This window comes from Zingiber officinale, chromosome 4A (genome assembly GCF_018446385.1).
Source record: "Zingiber officinale cultivar Zhangliang chromosome 4A, Zo_v1.1, whole genome shotgun sequence".
Classification (NCBI taxonomy): domain Eukaryota; kingdom Viridiplantae; phylum Streptophyta; class Magnoliopsida; order Zingiberales; family Zingiberaceae; genus Zingiber; species Zingiber officinale.
Genome location: NC_055992.1, coordinates 18613079 through 18619728, shown reverse-complemented (window position 1 = coordinate 18619728; position 6650 = coordinate 18613079). Strand labels below are relative to the sequence as shown.

The following is a 6650-nucleotide window of genomic DNA, read 5'->3' as shown; positions in this document are numbered from 1 at the left end:
ATGCAGAAAGTAAAGAAAAACAAGAATAAAATTATTTATCTTTAAATGCAAACTAAAGGAAAGGTAAAGGGAAAAAAACTTCTAGTCTAATCTAGTATGACTATCACCAATGTTATAGACGCAGTCCCCGGCAATGACGCCAAAAACTTGTTACGCTTCCGCAAGTGCACGGATTCCTCGTCAATAATAAAGAATATCGATCCCACAAGGACTCGTTATAAGCACTAGTGATGGCACACTTAAGATTAGCTACACTATCGATGGTTGTAAGTAATCTAAGAAAAGAGATTAGTAAGTGGAAACGAGAACTAGCAACGAGAAGAAATCAACCTGGTTAATGAAGAGTTCTAGGAGTTTGGTTTCATTGTGGTGGTATTGATGTATCACATACTATCCTATACTCATTGTCCATCAGCATGCATTCACCGAAAGCTAAAACAACTATAATTAAACACCAAACAAAGACGATCCCTATGAAATCCTGTTACGGTTAACCCCTGTCACTAGGGCACCTCGGTAGATCACAAGGACACAACTCTAATTGATGTTATCAAAGATAGAATTAAGGAGCTTAGTTTGGTCTCTTACTTCCTTGTGAAGTAGTCGCCTCTCATTTCAAGGAAGTACCCTAGATGTCCGTGAACGGGTTACCCCTGTCACTAGGGCCCCTCGGGTGTACGATCTAAGGTATTCCCTCTACGAGGTTGGCAATTCCTATACTATCAATCAACACGACAAAGAGATCGAGTAGTTAAAACAAAGCAAGCGAAATCATCCAATGAATATAAACATAATATGAGTCTTACATCAAAACCAATCCACAATTACTCTCTCATCCTAGAACAAGGACTCTACTCCATAAACGCCGGAGAAAAACCCGAAGACATGATGTATATAAACATACAAATTCTCAACATGAAGAGAGAAAGAAGAACTATGCTTATCCAACGACGACGAGTGATCTTCGGATCCAATCTTTTGCTTCTGGAGTTGATGTGGTGATGAAAAATCGCTGGATCGATGTCCTGGACGGCGTGGAATAACACCAGAGTGATTCTCCTATTGACGGATCGTCTCCCGGCTCTCCCCTCTTCTGAAAAAGGGTTAAACCCTCTTTTATAGGCTAGGGCGCGGCGCGACGGCATGGGTGTGCAAGGATGGCATGACCATGCCCTTTCTTGGCTTTGGGTGCGGTGCACGGCCGTGCCAATTGGCACGACCGTGTGATGCTAGGGTTCGGCTTTGAGGGCACGGTCGTGCAGGGTTGCACGGTCGTGTACTACCTGGTCTCGGTCATGGAGGCACGACCGTGCAGGGTTGCATGACCATTCCTTGCTTGGCTGCTGGCTGTGAGGCACGGTCGTGCGGGGTTGCATGGTCGTGCTCAGATTCCTCTCTGGATTGGCCACACGGCCGTGCAAGGTTGCACGACCATGCCCTATGCTTTGTTCCGGTGCGTCGATAATCATCGTTTTCGCTCCAAAAGTTGTCCCTGTCAACACAAAACCAAACAAAGAGTAGATATCTGAACAAAAGAGTATATATGATGAATACATGATTAAAGAGGTGATCATGCAAGGAATGTATACGTAAAAAGCAAGTGAATGTGTGTTAAAACATGCATAAATGATCATAATATTTACGCATATCAATGCTTACAAACTAACGAGTGTGATTAAAGAGAGGGAAAGAAGGTTGAGACAAAGAGAGAGGAGAGAGAGGGGATTGATCTTGGAGGGAATGAGCTTTGGGAGATGGATTCTAGGATTTCGGTTTCATTATAATGCTAGGAGATATTACATAGATTGCTTAGTTTCTTCCCTCTATGTCCATGCTCTTGCAGGAAGTTAAATTGGTCAATATCCCTAAGTATCGAATAGAGACGATTCCTGTGAAATCTTGTAACGGTTAACCCATTTCACGAGGGCGCCTCGGTAGATCATAGGAATAGATGTCTAGTAAATAACAATAAGTATAAAGGAAGAGATTTGGTATGGTTTCCTACTTCCTTATGGAGGAATTGCCTCTCCTTTCAAGAGAATGTCCTAGACGTCTGTGAACGGGTTACCCTTGTCACTAGAGACCCTCGGGTATACGATCTAGAGCACTCTTTCTACGAGAGCAGCAATTCCTAAGGGATTATTTCTCCTTTTAAGGGATCATCCTAGATGTCCGGAAAGGGTTACCCCTGTCACTAGGGTACCTTGGTCAATACGCTCTAGGGCATCCGCTTTGCGTGATTAATGATCCTCCACATCAATCAACAAAGCGTGCAAGGAAATATAAATTCATCAAGCATGAACAAGACATTAACAAGTCATTGAATAGAAATATGGTGAATCTACATAGTTCTACATCTCCATCACATTAAAAATACTTTCTAATCCCAGAAGAGGATATCTACTCCATTGTGAGGGAAGAATAACCCCAAAACATAAAGTAAAGCATACTTACAACCGTTGATGTGAGAAGAAGGGGAAGAAGAGATGCTTGCCGAGGTTTCCGATGTCTTGGGGATGCCTCCTTGCTTTGGAGATGGACGGAACGTCAAGGGATGTCGGTGGATGAAGATCTAGTGTTTCCCCCGAAGGGGAGAACCTTTCCCAAGGAGAGGGACGAAGTCCTGAACCAAAGATGTCACCAAGGATAGGGTTCTTGATCCTTATATAAGTCAGGGCACGGGCGCCGCACGGCCTGTGCCACGGTCATCCGAGATCCGCACGACCAACTGCCTTCTCCCTTCGGGTTGAGTGGCACAGTCGTGCGAGATATACACGACCGTGCCTTCTTTTATCTTTGGTCATGCTACACGGCCATGCCAATTGGCACGGCCGTGTGGATTTGGGGCTCGGCTCCTGGGACACGCCCGTGCAGGATTGCACGACCGTGCATTGCTTGGTTACGGTCGTGGGGGGGGGGCACGACCGTGCAGGATTGCATGACCATGCAAAGATCCATCTCTGTTTGGCCGCACGCCGTGCAAGAGTTGCACGACCGTGCACTGCTCTTCTTCTTTTTGGCCACACGGTCGTGCGAGGTTGCACAACCATGTTCTCTGCGTCATTCCAGTGCGTCAACAATCACTATTTTTGCTCCGAAAGTTGTCCCTAGCAACACAAAACCAAACAAAGAGCAGATCTCCGAACAAAAGAGTATTTATGATGAGTATATGATAAAAGAGACGATCATGCAAACAATATATACATATAAAGCAAGTGAATGTGCGTTAAAATATGCATAAAAAATCATAATGTTTATGCACATCACACCCCCATACTTGAACCTTTGCTTGTCTTCAAGCAAAACTCGCAATCTAGATTTATGTGGGTAGATGACATGTAATAATCCCTAATGAATCAATATAAACCTATCATATAGTTTTAATGATGAGCATGATACATAAATTATTTGAGTGTGGCCTAAGTAGAAGTTCTCCATGCTTAGTGTGATAAGTGGCTTAACTTTCTCAAGTGTCAATCTCTAAGCCTACTCAATTTTTCATTTAACCGTGTTCCTCATACTTCCGGCGATAGGCACTTACCTGCCACACGCAAAGTTCGTTCCCCTAAAAAATGCTATGCATCGTCTACACAAGGTCTCAAAGGAATACTCAGTATCAAGAGAAACATAACATTCATTTCCCTAGTAACCTAACTCGGTCTCAAAGGGGTGAATTGCTAGTTTTCACTCACGATAATTATTTTTTATCGCTTATTTTTTTCCTTATTTTTTTTATGTTTGCAAAGTATCAAACTTGAAAAAACTTTCATTATTATTATTATTATTATTATTATTATTATTATTATTTTGGGATTGATTTTTTCAAATGAGCTTACATGATCTGAGTTTATCCAGTAACCAAAATGTAGTTGAGAGGTCACCATAGAAGCAAGAGTACTAGTCTGGTCTTATAAATCATGACTATTTTCAAAAATATCTACCATCAAAGTCAAGCATAATGTGAAGAGATCCTAAAACTAGGCCAACATTCAAATTCTTCTAGTAATAACAATACTCACTTCATGCTATTATGGATAGGATAATAAAGATCAATAGGCATACTAGCATACCAAATCACACAACATAAATATCTAGATGAAACGTGTTAGTATTTTGCAGTAAGGAACAAACAATCATGATATGATGAATGATGCAACTAGGAAAAATTTATTATGCAAAAGAAATAAGTAAAAACTAAACTAAACCAAATGCATCTAATGCATCCCCCCATACTTAAACTTTGCATTGTCCCAATGAAAACTAAAAACAATGTGGACGAGATTAAAAGTAAGAGAAGTTACCAAATGATGCGTGCCAAATGCCCATGTCATTAACTTCTCCATCATGTAATTGCACTCCTCCTAATCTTTGAGTCCTACAAAAGAAAATTGACAACAAAAATTAAGTAGAGGATACATGCTTATTATGAGGAAAGAAATGGAACTAGAAAGGAACTAAAAACATGAATGAAAACAAGATTGAACTTGGGTTGTCTCCCAAGAAGCGCTTGTTTAAGGTCATTAGCTCGACCACCTCATTAGATTCATCAAAATCTTGCTCTTGGAGGGGTAAGATATTTCATCACCCTCTTACCAAGGACTCTTATTATGGAGGGAGCTTTCATCAAAAAATGAAAAATCACTCTCTCCATCTTCGTCTTCTTAGAAATTCTTTCAGGAGGTCGAAGACGGTTCAGATCGAGCTTCCAATTATAGACCCCATGAAAATCTGCACACCCAAAAGAAAAACATACCTCTCCCAAGCATGCTATATTAGATAGAACTAGAACCTTATTAAGATGAACTGAGTATGTATCACAAATTGAATCACATCTAACAAAATCTACTATTAGTACATCTATGAAAATTTCCAAAAGATCACAAAGGATACTAACCTTACTTTGCTGAGAGATACATGAAAGTTCTAAACATGTGGATGTGACTTCTGAATCATGTATTGGCTCTAGCTCTAGCTCAAGTAGTGGTGCCTCTAAAAGTGACGAATCTTGGGGCTTTGCTTCTATTGCATAATTCCCTACACATTGGTCCACAACATGTTCAATTCTCACAACTCTCATAATCTCAGAAGGTTGTGTGGATAAAGGAGGTGATTCTTGAGATACTGCTTCCACAACACAGCTCCCTACACTTCCTTTCATAACATCATCATCAACACAAGCATCAAAAAATAAACCAACATCAATATCCTCAGTGGGAGAATCATCTATATGAGGATCACTAACTTCATTTGCAGTTTTAAGTTGATCTACCACATCACAATCATCATCTGAAAATTCAATTTCATCATAACACCCTATAAACCCAGAAGGTAAATCTGAAAACTTGTTATCCATTGCATTATCATCACAATCCTCATCTGAAGAGTCCTCATCTTTATATACATCCAGAAATCTACACTAAACCATATTAGTGTCACAAAATTTGCCAAAGTCTTCATTTTCATTAACCCTCACTAGCCTTTGTGGAAAACGAACCTTTAGTAAAGGTCTTGGGAAAGGTACTTCCTTTTTCCCAAATTCCCTTTGAGCTTACAGAGGAGGTCCAACTTGCTTATCTAGTGTAGGTGTGATCAATCGTTGAGGGAAAGGTATTTGTGGTCTTTGGGAACTTCCTGGAGTAATGAAACTGAGTTCTTGAGGTCTTCTATTGTTCTTCTCCTCAATTCTAAACAAATCCTTCTTCAGTAGTTCTTCATGATTCTTGCCACTTCTCAACTTAAAATTATTACACTGTTCACTAGACATTGTCTGTGTAGGAGGGGGATCTTGTTTGAACCATTTTGAAATGATGCTATCAATCCTTGCCCCCAAATGTTTGAACTCCTCATTCTGTGACTTATGGATTTCAAAACTCTTGGATGGTTGAATTGTATTTTGTTTGATAGGCTCTCTTGTATATATGGCTTCTACTTGAATTTCTGAGGGAGATTCCATCCAACTTTTTCTTGACAATTCATGGAGGTTCAATGCTACTCGATCAATCAATGTATATGCTTCATCTATACTCTTGTCCATAAAAGAACCTCTAGCTGATGAATCTAACAAACATTTATCTGAGAAAGAAATTTCCTTATAGAATATGTGAAAGGTCAGCCATTTTTCCAAACCATGATGAGGGCACTATCTTTGTAGACTCTTGAATCTGCCCCATGCTTCAAATATTGATTCTCCATACGTCTGAGCAAAATTTGTGATGCAATTCCTCATATAAATTGTTCTTCTTGGAGGGAAAAATGATTCAGAAATTGCTTCTCCAATTGTTCCTAACTTGTGATGCTTTAAGGATGGAGAGAATATAACCAAGTCCTTGCTTTATCCCTGATACTAAAAGGAAATGCCATCAACCGAACTGTTGACACTCCTTCACAATTCACCATATCACAAAGCTCTAGAAATGTCTCAAGGTACAGATAAAGACTTTCTGATACTTCTCCAAATTTGGGACCTTGTATCACGAAAATTAACTCTGGGTCTAGTTAGAAATTTTCTGCTTCAATATGAGGTTGCACAATGGGAGACATAAATCTTGCAGAAATAGATGCCAAGAAATCTCTTAAGAGCCTGCTTGACATGTTAGTGCTCATCAATATTCAAGAAAAAAACTTTTGAGTAAAAACAAAAATGAAGAATT

General features: G+C 39.9%; 1 non-coding gene across 1 annotated transcript; it reads left to right on the top strand.

Annotated features, from left to right (window-relative positions):
- The first annotated feature begins 6122 nt into the window (after positions 1–6122).
- On the top strand, positions 6123–6228 carry LOC121973919. The gene has a single exon (XR_006109824.1). It is a non-coding gene; the product is annotated as a small nucleolar RNA R71 (small nucleolar RNA).
- Positions 6229–6650: the final 422 nt, after the last annotated feature.